Raw genomic sequence first — 15126 nt, 5'->3', positions numbered from 1 at the left:
CATTGCCTTCCACACTTCACTAGCATGTTCAATGGCCTCAATCATAGACACAATTGATGGTGACATTGAGTTCATTAGCCATGCAATCACTAATGAATTAGTAGAGCTCCATAACCTCCAATCGATTGTTGTTTTGTCAGTTGGCTCCTTGCGTTCTCCAGTAATATATCCCTCCAAGCCTTCGTCTTCAGAATAAGGACAACCTGGCGTGACTAGCTCAAATAGTTTTTAGTGCCCTCAAGTTTGACTTCATTCAGCATCAACTCTAATTTGATGTGTTTCTCAATCTCCGGCTTCACTATAATCTTTGAGCTGGAAGCCCCACGTCCACCTCGCTGAGCTTCAGACACATGGACTATCTCCCTCAAAAAGGTCCTCAAATCCTCTACGGTAAGATTGATCATGGTTTGTCCACTAACAGATCTTGTTTGGTTCTCCATCACAACAAACAAGAACAAGCAAGAGAAGAAGATGAGAAAAACACTAGCATTCAACTCCTTGCTCCCTTACTGTGACAGTCCAAGAAGAGCACGGACTCTTTGCCAGTGAAGTAGACTAGGTGCTTGTTGACAGCATCAGCAATGGCTGCGGAGGCCGATGACGGCAACGGCAAGCAGCGGCGATGGCTGTAGTAGGACAGCTAGGGCTATGGTGGGAGTGGCTCTGATACCATGTTGTTTAGTCTTGAAAAAGTCTCTCACTTTGTACATGTGAGACACCTTGATTTTATTTCAAAACTGATAATGGGATCCAGCTATACAAGACTTGTTTGATATGGGATCCAGCTGTACAACACTTGTTTTAACAACAATATATTACAACATAAAGAATGCACAACATAGACTGCAACTCACAGCAAGATTGTGGTTCAATTAAAGATATAAAGTTTGCTAGCAATAAGATGATTTTACTTACCGATAAGGTACCAGATTTGTGTGAAACTCCTTCAAGGTTGCATGATAAGAGAATTTATTCCCAGAAGATATGCATTAATAATAATAATAATAATAATAATAATAATAATAATAATAAAGGCTAGAATATCTGTTCGACTTCTTTAGTTGCATACATTTACACTGAATCAAGTATTTAGCCAGAGGACATTGAAGAGTTTGTATATACACTAGATCAATTATTCAGCCAAAGGGCTCTATAACAAGGGACAATTAGTTTTGGTTCTTGCGCTTTGAGTTCTTGCTAACTCTAGGTACATTCTTCTGCTTTGAAGCTTTATCAAACATGTTTGGGAATTTCTGAAATTGATGATTTTGCATTACATCCTTCAACAACAACCTCAGCTTCCATAATGTGCTCTCACTCTGCACAATTAAAAATTTCTCTATTTGAATACATAAAAATGTTTGTCTTTCGGAAAAAAAAAAACCAAAATTATCTCATGTTTCTATCAAGGAAGTCATGGCTACCGAAACAAATTTGACAGTGATCTTGCCATCTTGGTGTTGAACTTTTTTTTTCAAAATCTAATGGCAAATGTTAAACTCATTGTTGTTTTTCACTAATTAATGTTTTTACAATGCATAAATCAATATAAGGAAGTGATTCAAGTGAACATAAAGCTGAAATAGTTTATATATGTTAGAAGAAGGAAAAAGAAAGTAGATGAAGAGGATGACCGGAGAGAGGCCCAAAGAGGATGGCCTGTAGAGGAGGAGGACTGATGAGGATGACCGGAGAGAGGACCAAAGAGAATGACCGGAAGATGGCCAGAAGATGGCCGGAGAAATCTAACCTAGTCTGATACCATGTTAGAAGATAGAAGATAGGGAAGCATAGATTCTCATTCAATGTGTGTGTAAACAAGTATGACATTTGGTACATGTAGAAGATAATAGTATAAGTATACCCAACAACAACTGTACATATATACATACATACATACATATATCTAACATACATCTAACAATATATATATAAGAAATATTGACCTGTTTATCCAAGTCGAGATCCACAAAACAATATTTGAATGAAAGCTGGGGTCTTTTTTCACAACAATCACAATTGCCTTACAGATTTCTTTAAAAGACAAGTGGCAAAGCTCCGTCGAGAGTTGTCTTTTATCTTCTGCAGACATTTTAATTGGTTGGTTTGGGACAACAAAATTCTTACCTTGCAGAACCTTGCTATTAGGAGGTGTAACACCCTTCAGGATATCACTTGTGTGATGTGTCACTCCGCGATTGAGTCTGCAGATCACCTCTTCATCCAGTGTTCGGTCGCCTCTCAAATTTGGGGTTTCTTCTGCTATTTATTTGGAGGTCTTCGTATCCCAAATTCTCTGATAGACCTGTGGGGGAACTGGCGTTCCCAATTTTCTAACTCCTTGACTCCTTGTTGGGATTTGCTCCTTCGAGCCGTGACTTGAAATATTTGGTTGGAGAGGAATGCACACATTTTTTATTGTGCTTGTTCATCTACTACTTCTGTTTTTCTTAAGATTATTCATATGGTGCTTATGTGGATGAATGCAGCTCCTGACTCGAAGAAAGCTAAATTTGATGAGCCAAGCAGCAAACTTAGGAGAAGCCTTGATTTCCTCTCCTCTCGTGACTTGGAGCAGGGGGCTCAGTCCGATCTGGTTCCTTCTCAGAGTAAGGGATAGTACCTTGATGATGTTTTTTTGCCCTTGGAGGGGTCTGTCCTCCGAGTGGTCTTTTGTTTCTTTTTCCCTTGTTTTGGTTTGTGTTGTGTCCTGTTTTTTTGTTTTTTCTTCTCCCACTCCTGGTGGGTAGACTATTGGTACTCCTCTTTGGAACTTTGTTCGTTGGTTCTCTTTTTTTAATGCACGTGGTTTATCCACTTTTTTTCAAAAGTTAGCCAAGCATTGAGTTAAAAATTGTCATAATGTAGTGCAAAAAAAGGCACTAGGCTAACAAATAATGGTATAGGTTGGAAAAAAGCTTATATTGAAAGCTTTATGATAAAACAATTTATATTGTGCCTTTTAACTACATGAAGCAACTGAGGAAGTAAGATTATATTAAAATTTACTCGTAATTACCTGAAGAGATAGATAGAGAAGTGCAAGGAGATGGCATGAGAGCTAAATATAAACAAAAGAAGAACAAGAGCTTTCTGGATGCCTAAGCGCATATTATAAAATCTGCATGAGAGGCCTCATCAATTAATCATTTCCCAAGAACATGACATAACCACAAACATCAAGCTCACCCCAACTGTTTGAGATTGAATTTTTTTATCAAATCATTTCAATTAGGAGTTGCATATATAAAGAAGATTCTCTTCGCAACTTACATGGCCCTAAAAGTGAAGATCATATACACAATCCATAGATTAAAATTGCAAATACAACTGAAGAAACAATGAGTTATATTGCCTAATTGGTTCACAAACAGCTGAATATTATTCTGTAAGGGGCTTATTTGACAAACTTCCCCATACAATAATTAAGAAAACGTTATGAGTTTTTTTATTATTTTTTTTTCTTCAGTTTCACAGTTTCCTTCTTTCAAATTTTAAAACAAAAAAATGAAACAAAAAATCACTAGTTTATATCCCAAGCATCAACTAACTGATCAACAACTAACCAATTATCTTTTTCAACCATTTCCACTGAAAGATAGGATTGAATTGAAGTAGTCTTCTATAGCAAGTTTGTATATACCACCTTTCAAGACACTGTTGACTTGCAGTATTACTTCTGGGCTATGTTTGAGAAGACAATTTGCTGCTTTAAGCCACTAGGATGGTAAAGAATTGAAGGACAAAATTTTGCAGAAGAATGACCAAGGTTAAGTATATTCCTTCTACGATTTGCACCCTTGTAAGCCATAGTTTGAACAATAGGAAAAAGCATTAGACTTTATTCCAGATTTTAGGATACTCATCTTTCCTCACAAGAATTTGAAAACATTCTATTGAATTTTTGCTAGACTTTTGGTGTTTTATAAGTTAGAGGCTTCAAGAATTACTTATTATCTTTTTAACAAACACCCATCTTTTATCAAGGCAGTAGTCCAACTTAGTGTATTGATTACTCATCATTTTTACTGTTATACTTACTACATACCACAATGATTAACTGCAAGAACTCAATTCAAAAGAATTGAGCCAGCAAAACAAATGGAAAATGTATGATAAACCACATATATAATAAATGTGTAACAAAGAAAGAAATTGAGCTTAAAGGGAACACCTGCATTTATGCACCACCATTTCTCTAAGTTCCTCTAAATGCAAATTGAGCTTAGTAAGCAGAAACAGAACAAGAAATGATAAGGAAATAGAAAACAAATACTAGGATTAGGGTAACAAAAGAACTGGTTGAATAAAGTTTCACCAGATTCTTCACTCATTTTGTTAAGGATCAAAGAACAACAATTCTAGATGCATGCTTGGGTATCCTGGTATGCATTACCGAACATAGGTATATCCATGGTCTGGCATGCAATTCATCCATATTGCTAACTTGTTTCTCTCTTACTCATACCCTTTAGTTCCATTCATGGAAACGGATTACAAGGTTGAGCCCTGAATTGATTGTTGTCTTATTCTTTTCTAGTCCTATCTCAAATAAGGCATTAAATTTAACATCCATACAGTCTCAACAGGAGAAAATAAAATTATATGCAGCTAGCACATAAGCGCGTTGTTGTTTCTGCTTTCTATGTATAAAAAGATTTTGATCTAGTGTTGGACAAGTGTATAGGATAAGCTTACCTCATTATTTGTATCCTGTGCCTTTTTTATGATAGTAGCCTCTTCAGCAATCTGCCTATTTACTTTAGCTAGTGCTTGTGTCTCCTCTTGTTTCCTTTCCTATTAAAGCAAAGAAAGTCTAGTTCTTGATAAATGACTGAATGCAAGAATATAGACCAAATAAAAACAACTTTTACCTCTTTAAGGACCATTGGCAGTAAATTGAGCCACTTATCTTCAAATTTGCACAGCAAAGTTTTGGCCATTATATAATATTCATTCTTCTCGCCATTATAGGTCATAGCATTGGTAAAGACTAATCTGACACCAGCATATATTTCCCGAACATTTTTGTATCCATTGCCATCCTTTGCTTCCATCCGAGTCTTGATGGTGTTGAAATCCATAGGTTTCTTAATTATCTAAAATGATGAAAAAAAAGCAAACAAACAAAAAACATTCATCAACATTATGAGATTACAAGTATTACAATAAATCAATTCAAAGCAATGCTTGTGGAATGGAGGTTATAAATTTTAAACATCAATTTGGCTTAACCAATTTTACAATTTGAAAAAAAAAAGATTTATTAAAAATACAACAAGGAATAGGGTTTTCTTAAAACTTGTATTACTAAACATTCTAGCGTGCAAAGTAGAAAACATATGATAGATAGGAACCTAGCCCCACATGATATAGATAGCAAATTTATCTTGAAATCATCATTGTTACCTTAACAAAATTTAAAGTGGCGGATAGAGCTAAAAAGTTGCAAAGTGTTTGACACATTAGTAAATAATAGGTGATCATCATTTTTGACAAGGAGGTGGTTATCATTTTCTACTATATCATCTCACCAATATATCACGTTAGATGTTCATGGTTGTTATTTAAACAAACTTTCGTTATTATCAAAAATGCATTCTTTCACTTCTACTTGCTCTTTAATTTGCTTACACAATCATCTACATCTTGGGGACATCATTGTCCATCAGCAAGCAGGTATATAAACATGATTGTAAAATAGCTGTCGAGCGGCAGGTAAATAACTGTTCATACATGTATCCTCAACACCTTTTGCTTTATAGAGATCTTAGAATTAATTTGAAACTTGGATCAGTTCACCAAAGCTTGTTTCATATCATATTATATAATGATAAACAACTACAATAATTTTTCCACAAGAGATATTTCCCAACAAAATGTTGTCGCCTCAGATAAACATAACAATTCTGTTGGGTCCAGCCCATTTATTGGGTTGGCCCATGGTTAAAAAAAAATGAAGCTATGTTGACTTATGGAGGAGGGCTTGAAGGGAATTTCACAATGGTAAAAGCTCTCATATTTGATGAGAATGAGTGGGTGACTATTCACAGTTTTTGGGAAAAGAAGAGAAAAGAAAAAGGGCATCATCTAAGGAAGAGAATGAGGAGCTAGGGTTCTTGGAGAAGGCATCATCGCCGGATCTCTCCTAATCCTTTGGTTTGATCCCTCAACTGTCATTACTTAAGGTCCTTTTGTGAACCATCCTAGTGTATGGATGATGTATGAGTGTTGAATCTCTTTTTTCTTGTGAACTTCATGTTCTTTGCATGTATTCTTCTAGTGAGCTAGAGAGAACTTGGTATTATCCCATAAGTCAACATAGTAGAAACATGTTTAAGAGGCTCAAGGAGTCCCGTGGTTTTTTCTCGATTTGTAGGGTTTCCACGATAAAAATCGTTTCTTATGTTGTTGTATGTTTGTTCATCTCATTCTAACATGAATGAGGGGTTTAATAGCATTTTATGAGTTGTTTTGAAGCTTTGAAGCCTTGTAGAACCCTTGGGAGGAGCATTGAAGCCTCAAGGAAGCTATTGAAGGTTTTTTGCAACTTATGCGGGCTGCATACGGGGCCGCACAAGGTCGCCAGTGAAGCTCACGGGTGTTTTGAGGCCGCATGAGACCCGCACATAAACAGTGATTTTTACTACAGTGTGATGAATAGCACTCGTGGACAGTAACTTTGCTACAGTAACATGCTGCAGGGTACATTGCTACATCAAATTCCGCATTTTTCACTGTTGCATTTAAGGCAAACTCCCAACAAGTGGTATCAGAGCTTACAGGTTGATTAGGGATCATTTGTTGTGAATTGAGATGGCCGAACAAGCTTCATGTGGGATGATAAAGTTAACCCAATCGAATTATTCGATTTGGAAGCGCAAGATGCAAGACTTACTCATTGTAAAAGACTTGTACATACCGGTGATGGGCAAAGAAAAACCGAAGAAGGTGAGTGATGACGAATGGGAAATTTTACATCTAAAAGCTACTTCAACAATTAGGCAATGGGTGGATGTAAATATTTTTCATCACATTTCCGAAGAAGTGAAGGCCGATGCACTTTGGAAAAAGTTAGAAGGCATGTATGAAAAGAGCACCTCCAGGAATAAGGCCTCAATCATTCGAAGGCTTGTAAATTTGAAGTACAGAGATGGAAGAAGTATGACAGAACATACTAGTGACTTCCAAGGCTTAGTAAACCGATTGACATCTATGAAGATGACTCTTGAAGATGAGTTGCAAGCATTGCTACTCCTAAGTTCCTTGCCAGATAGTTGGGAAACTTTGGTGGTATCTCTAAGCACTTTAGCACCAGGAGGAAAGCTAACCATGGAAATGGTTAAGGAAAGCCTCTTGAGTGAAGAGGCTAGGAGGAAAGAAAAAGGTGAAACTTCCTCGGGTGTTCTTGTTTCAGAAAAGCCAGAAGGTCGTGGTAGAAGCAAGAGCAGGTATCCTCATGGTCATGGCAACAAAGACACATCCAGGGGTAGATCAAAGAACATGAAAAACATCAAGTGCTTCCATTGTAACAAGATGGGCCACATGAAGAGGGAGTGTAGGCTTCTTAAAAGAGAACAGAGTGGTGGAAGTAAAGAGGAGGAGGAGACTAATACAGTAGCCTCAGATGGTGACATCAGTGTCATTTGTGATAATGATTGTATTAATCTTGTGAGCCAAAAGAGTGACTGGGTGTTTGATTCAGGAGCTTCATTTCATGTCACTCCCCATGGTAACTTCTTTTCTATCTACTCTAGTGGTGATTTTGGAAATGTCAAAATGGGTAATAGTGGTGCATCGAAGATAGTGGGTATTGGAGATATTTGCTTGGAGACCAATCAAGAGCTTAAGCTAGTACTCAAGGATGTTAGGCATGTTCCAGACATTCGCCTAAATTTGATATCCACAGGAAAACTTGATTATGATGGGTTTGTCAGTTGGTTTGGTGAAAGCAAGTGCAAGCTCACCAAAGGTTCCTTAGTGTTTGCTAGAGGGAATAAGGCAAACACACTCTATGTTATGCAAGCTAAGTTACACATAGGAGAGTTGAATGCAATTCAAAAAGATGCAAGCATTGAGCTATGACATAGAAGACTTGGGCATGTCAGTGAGAAAGGGCTACAGCTTCTCTCCAAGAAGAATCTTCTACCAAACATGCAAGGGGCATCTTTCAAAACATGTGTGGATTGCTTAGCAGGGAAAACACATAGAGTGGCATTTCATTCTCACCGCCCATCCAGGAGATCAAATATTCTTGATTTGATGCATACTGATGTTTGTTCTATGCAGGATAAAACACTTGGGGATGGACATTATTTTGTGACCTTCATTGATGATCATTTAAGGAAGGTCTGGGCAACTGTTTTGAAGACCAAAGATCAAGTGCTTGATGTCTTCAAGGACATCCATGTCAAGGTTGAAAGGGAGACAGGAAAACAATTGAAGGCAGTGAGAGCAGATAATGGTGGTGAATACAGAGGGCCATTTGAGGAGTATTGTAGACGTCATGGCATCAGGCTTGAGAAGACTCCAGCCAAGACACCTCAGCTTAATGGTGTGACTGAGAGAATGAACAGAGCAATTGAAGAGAGGATCAGATGCATGCTCTCTCATGCAAAGCTTCCTAAGTCCTTTTGGGGGGAAGCTATGAGGACTGCAGTGGACATGATAAATCTTTCTCCAGCAACAACTCTAGATGGTGATGTGCCGAACAGAGTGTGGACTGGGAAGGATATCTCCTATACTCATTTGAGAGTATTTGGCTATAGGGCATTTGCTCACATTCCTAAAGATGAAAGGTCCAAGCTTGATAACAAAGCAAAGCAGTGCATTTTCTTGGGTTATGGTCATGAGGAATTTGGCTACAGATTGTGGGATCCAGTTAACAGGAAGGTTGTCAGGAGCAGAGATGTTGTGTTTCTAGAAGACCAAATGACTGATCTTGATGAGCAGGATGAGACCTCTAGTTCCTCAGTTGAGATTTCTATTAGTGTTGATCCAGTTCCTTCACCTATACCGAGTTCAGCTCAAGGGGGAGATGTCCAAGAAAATGGAAATGAGATTGTTAGAAATGAAGTTCCTCCAGTTGAAGATGTAGAGCCAGTTGAAGAAATTGAAGAAGCATCTCCAACACCACCAGTTGAAACCCAAGTGAGAAGATCTACTAGAGACCGTCATCCCTCTAATAGATACAGTACAAATGAATATGTTATGCTCAGTGATGGGGGAGAGCCAAAAACATATAAGGAAGCTATTCAACATGAGAAGAAGCAAGAGTGGTTTGGAGCCATACCAGAGGAGATGAGTTCCTTGTGTGAGAACCACACCTATGATTTGGTGAAGCTTCCTAAGGGCAAGAAAACACTCAAGAACAAGTGGGTGTACAAGTTGAAGACTGAAAGTAATAGCTCACAACCAAAGTACAAGGCAAGGTTGGTTGTGAAGGGGTTCAGTCAAAAGAAAGGTATTGACTTTGAAGAAATATTTTCTCCAGTTGTGAAGATGTCATCCATCAGAGTTGTGCTTGGTTTAGCTGCTAGTCTAAACCTAGAGGTGGAACAACTTGATGTGAAAACCGCATTGCTTCATGGTGATTTAGAGGAGGAAATATATATGGAGCAACCAGAAGGGTTCAAAGTCAAGGGAAAAGAGAATCTAGTGTGCAGGTTGAAAAAGAGTTTGTATGGACTCAAACAAGCGCCAAGGCAGTGGTACAAGAAGTTTGATTCCTTTATGACGACTCAAGGATACACTAGAACATTTGTTGATCATTGTGTGTTTGTGAAGAAACACTCAAATGATGACTTCATTATTCTTCTACTCTATGTTGATGACATGCTTATTGTTGGTCATGATGTAAGCAAGATTGAAGACCTGAAGAGACAGTTAAGCAAGTCCTTTGCTATGAAGGACTTAGGTACAGCTAAACAGATTCTTGGTATGAAAATCTCCCGTGACAGGATGAATAGGAAGTTGTGGTTGTCTCAAGAAAAATACATTGACAAGGTTCTTGAGAGGTTCAACATGAAGGTTGCCAAGGCTGTCTGTTCTCCACTTGCAAGTCATTTTAAACTTAGCTCAAGTCAATGTCCTTCAAGTGACAAAGAGAAGGAGGAGATAAGCCGAGTTCCTTATGCATCCGCTGTTGGCAGTTTGATATATGCCATGGTGTGTACGAGGCCAGATATTGCTCATGTTGTTGGTGTTGTGAGCAGATTTCTCTCAAATCCAGGAAAGGAACACTGGGCTGCAGTGAAGTGGATACTGAGGTATCTAAGAGGTACCTCCCGGGTATGTTTGTGTTTTGGTAAAGGTGAACCACTTTTGCATGGGTACATAGATTCAGATATGGCAGTTGATGTGGACTCCAGAAAATCAGTTTCAGGGTTCATGATGACTTTTGCAGGGGGAGCTGTTTCTTGGCAGTCAAAGCTGCAGAAGTGTGTTGCATTATCCACCACAGAAGCTGAGTATATTGCAATTACTGAGGGTTGAAAGGAGGCTTTGTGGATGAAGAAGTTTCTTGAAGAATTGGGTATGCAACAAGAGAAGTGTATTGTCTATTGTGACAGTCAGAGCGCCATCCATCTTTCCAAGAATTCAACATTCCATTCGAAGTCCAAGCATATCGATGTTAGATATCATTGGATTCGAGATATTTTTGAAGCCAAAGAGTTGTACTTGGAGAAGATATACACTAGTGAGAATGGGGCCGATATGTTCACCAAGGAATTGCCCAAGGAGAAGCTTGAAGCATGTCAGGAAAGAGCAGGACTGGTAGAACCCCCCAAATGGTGTTGAGGGGGAGATTTGTTGGGTCCAGCTCATTTGTTGGGTTGGCCCATGGTTAAAAAAATGAAGCTATGTTGACTTATGGAGGAGGGCTTGAAGGGAATTTCACAATGGTAAAAGCTCTCATATTTGATGAGAATGAGTGGGTGACTATTCACAGTTTTTGGGAAAAGAAGAGAAAAGAAAAAGGGCATCATCTAAGGAAGAGAATGAGGAGCTAGGGTTCTTGGAGAAGGCATCATCGCCGGATCTCTACTAATCCTTTGGTTTGATCCCTCAACTGTCATTACTTAAGGTCCTTTTGTGAACCATCCTAGTGTATGGATGATGTATGAGTGTTGAATCTCTTTTTTCTTGTGAACTTCATGTTCTTTGCATGTATTCTTCTAGTGAGCTAGAGAGAACTTGGTATTATCCCATAAGTCAACATAGTAGAAACATGTTTAAGAGGCTCAAGGAGTCCCGTGGCTTTTCCTCGATTTGTAGGGTTTCCACGATAAAAATCGTTTCTTATGTTGTTGTATGTTTGTTCATCTCATTCTAACATGAATGAGGGGTTTGATAGCATTTTATGAGTTGTTTTGAAGCTTTGAAGCCTTGTAGAACCCTTGGGAGGAGCATTGAAGCCTCAAGGAAGCTATTGAAGGTTTTTTGCAACTTATGCGGGCTGCATACGGGGCCGCACAAGGTCGCCAGTGAAGCTCACGGGTGTTTTGCGGCCGCATGATACCCGCACATGAACAGTGATTTTGCTGCAGTGCGATGAACAGTGATTTTGCACATGCACCCGGTAGACAGCAAGGCTCACGGGCAAGCTTGCGCCCGCATAGGTTCGCCAGTGAGGTTCACGGGCAAGTGTGCGCCCGCATACCGGCCGCATGTGAACAGTAACACTGATACAGTGCATTGCTACAGCAAATTCCGCGTTTTTCACTGTTGCATTTAAGGCAAACTCCCAACAAATTCTTCAACATAATTTTGAATATAAATTATATCATCCATAAAATATGTTCACAAAAATGCTTTCAGTGCTAACTAGTACAAAAATTCTTGCAATACATTGTCATAGTTCAGTTGAAAATTACATCTAAGGCATCATCTCTTACTTGCATTAAATAATAAATATAAAAACTACCAGAGAGGAATGCTTACATCATCCTTCACACACGCTTAATGAGAACACAAACAAAATCCATGTGTTAATTACGATATCAAAACTACCAGAGAGGAATGCTTAAATGTATTAAACCCCTAAGAGTTGGTTGCAGCTCATCATTTCCAATGCAAAAGAGAACTTGAAGATAGTGAGAGATATTAAGCTAAATATTTTATTCATATGCCAAGCATGACTTTCATATAAAAGAAAGAAAACTATTTAAACAAACTGACCTCATAGTGAAGCTGAAGACTTTCAACATCAACATGATCCATAAAAGGCTCAGCCCACTGGTGTTGTAAGATCTGGAGAAAGAAATTAATTAACAAAATAATAATACTGTGAAATCAAATAAACAATAATTGCTTCATATTGTGCAACATATCGTGCTCAAACTAATAAACAAAAGCAACAGTTACAAACTCATGTTGGTTAGGAAATGGTTTGTTGCATATAGACAAGGAAAAAGGAATTGTGTATTTTAGATTTTAATTCAACTTTTTTTTGCCTTTGTTCCATAAACACATGATAGATTAAAATCAGTCCATTCATCTTAGAAATCTTTCGAGAACAAATTACTAATACAAATGAATAAAATAATTTAGGAGCGTATTAAGCACAAATTAGCATTGTCTCAGGCACGTTAGGATTGGACAATAATTACCATAAGTTAGAAAATATTCAGTTTGTAGATGCACTTGTATTAAAATCTCAACAGATTGGAGGAAACCATATAGTGTTAGAGTTTGATCAGGAATTTGGAGGGAAATCTCAGTTGGGCTGTTATTGAGTAGACTAAATAATAGTAGCTGTCACCTTGGTTACTTATGTTGCTGTTGTTTGTATGTTGTTTGGAATGGTTCCCTTTGAATCATTACTGTGTTTCTTTTGTTGTATTAGCATGTAATTAGTGAGATGCTTGACTGGCAATCACTACCTTTAGTCTTTATATCTTCAGTGTTTGAATGAATGAATTTAGTGAACCTTTTAATGATCAATTGAGTATTCTCCTCTTCATATGAGAGTGTTCTGAGTATAGAGTGTAAGTGAGTGTCTTGTTGTTTAAGTTGAAGAACTAGTTTCATTCTATATCCAGTTAGAGATCCTATAATTGGTATCAGAGATGGGTAGTTCTTCTTCAGCAAGAGATCCACATGTTCCACTCTTTGATGGTGAGAACTACAACCTTTGGAGCTTGATGATGAAGACCATGTTTCGGTCTAAAGATCTATGGAACCTAGTTGAAAAGGGGTTCAGTGAGGAAGGAGATGGGAATAGAATCAATGAGAGCATGAAGAAGGATGCAAAAGCTCTCTTCCTCATTCAACAAGCACTTGACAAGAGGATCCTCATCAGGATCACTGAAGCCAAGATTGCAAAGGAGGCTTGGGAGATCATCAAGAAAGAATTTCAAGGGAATACTGAGAATCTCACAGTGCAACTACACTCAGTTTGGAAATCAAGGCAACAAAGGATTCGATGCTTTGAAGATGAAGAATGGAGAGAAAGTTCAAGACTACATCAGTAGAGTCCTTGATGTAGTATATAAAATTCGAGTGATGGGTGAGACACTCCCACAGAAGGCAGTAGTAAGCAAGATTGTGAGAAGCCTTACTCCAAGGTTCTCACAGGTGGTGCACTCAATTATTGAAGCCAAAAACCTGAGTACTTTGAGCATTGATGATCCCAGTGGATCATTAAAAAACCATGAGTCCATACTTGATATTTCAAGTGAACCAGATGAAGAAAAAGCTCTGCGTGCCAAAAGCTCTCAGTTTGGAGATCAAGGCAACAGAGGAAGAGGTCACGGCCGGGATTACTTCCGAGGAAGAGCAAGAGGACTGGGAAGAAATACAACCGGTGGACGCTCAATCACAGAAGCTGGGAGTTCAAGTAACAATGCAAGATAGTACAAAGGAGTTCAATACTTCATTTGCAAGAAGTTTGGGCATGTAAAGGCTCAATGTTGGTATAGAAACAAGGAGGCCAATGTTACAGAAGAAGGCAAAGACAAAGATGAAGAAGGAGTTGTGTTCATGGCCATAGATGATGATGCTGTGAATAAAAATGGAGGAACGTGGCTCATTGATAGCGGATGTTCCAACCATATGACAGGTGAGAAAGCTTTGTTTCAAACTCTTGAATCCACAGTAAACAAGACCATAAGACTTGGAGATGAGAAAGCTCTTCAAGTTGAAGGTATTGGCTCTATCTTTTTGGGTACAAATTCTGGGAAGCAAATTACTCTTACTAAGGTCCAGTTAGTGCCCAACTTAACGCATAATTTGTTAAGTATAGGACAACTAATGGACTCGGTATATGATGTGAATTTCTCTAAGGGAGTGTGCTTCATCAGTGAGACCAAATCGAAGTACACTGTGGCTCAAGTATGCATGACTAAACACAGGCTATTCCCACTGGTTGCTGAAGATGTAAACTATGCTCACATAGCACAAGATGATGTATCTTATCTCTGGCACAAGAGGTATGGTCATGTTAATTCAAAAACATTGAAGCGACTTCATGAAGAAAAGTTGGTGCTTGGACTGTCACCCATTGCTGGAATTGATTCATGTGAAATTTGCTCACTAGGAAAGCAAACCAGAAATGAATTTCCAAAAGGTGTGGTCACTCGTGCAAAAGCACCACTGGAATTGGTTCATGGTGACCTTGTAGGACCAATGAAGAATCTAACCATTGGAGGTAATCTCTATTTCATGCTGATAAGTGATGATTATTCCAGGTATTGTTGGCAATATTTTTTGAAGATGAAATCAGAAGCACTGCAACACCTCAAAACATTCAAATCCCTTGTTGAGAAGCAGTACTTTTTACCTATGAAAGCTCTCCGGACAGACAGAGGTGGAGAGTTCATGTCTAAAGACTTCAAGAAATTATGCAACCTTAATGGGATTCTTCATCAGCTCACCCGCATCGAGATCGCCCCAATAGAATGGCGTTGCGGAGAGGAAAAATAGGACAATTATTGAAATGGCACGAACCATGCTGTTAGACGCCGGAATGCCATCAGAGTTATGGGGAGAAGCAGTGGCGACCACGGTTTTTATAATCAATCGCTCGTTGACTCGAGCACTGGAGGGTCAAACCCCGTTTGAAGCCTTGACTGGGTCAAAGCCCAGAGTAAACTTCTTTAAAGTGGTCGGATGCCTCGCACACAG

The 15126-nt window shown here is 38.6% G+C and overlaps 1 pseudogene; it reads right to left on the bottom strand.

Annotated features, from left to right (window-relative positions):
* Positions 1 to 1166: 1166 nt before the first annotated feature.
* On the bottom strand, positions 1167 to 12249 carry LOC120260062 (annotated as a pseudogene).
* Between the last annotated feature and the right edge of the window lie 2877 nt (positions 12250 to 15126).

The sequence above is a fragment of the Dioscorea cayenensis genome, chromosome 5, assembly GCF_009730915.1.
Source record: "Dioscorea cayenensis subsp. rotundata cultivar TDr96_F1 chromosome 5, TDr96_F1_v2_PseudoChromosome.rev07_lg8_w22 25.fasta, whole genome shotgun sequence".
NCBI classification, from domain to species: Eukaryota; Viridiplantae; Streptophyta; class Magnoliopsida; order Dioscoreales; family Dioscoreaceae; genus Dioscorea; species Dioscorea cayenensis.
The sequence above is the reverse complement of the archived record's forward strand: the minus strand, read 5'-3'. Positions and strand labels throughout refer to the sequence as shown.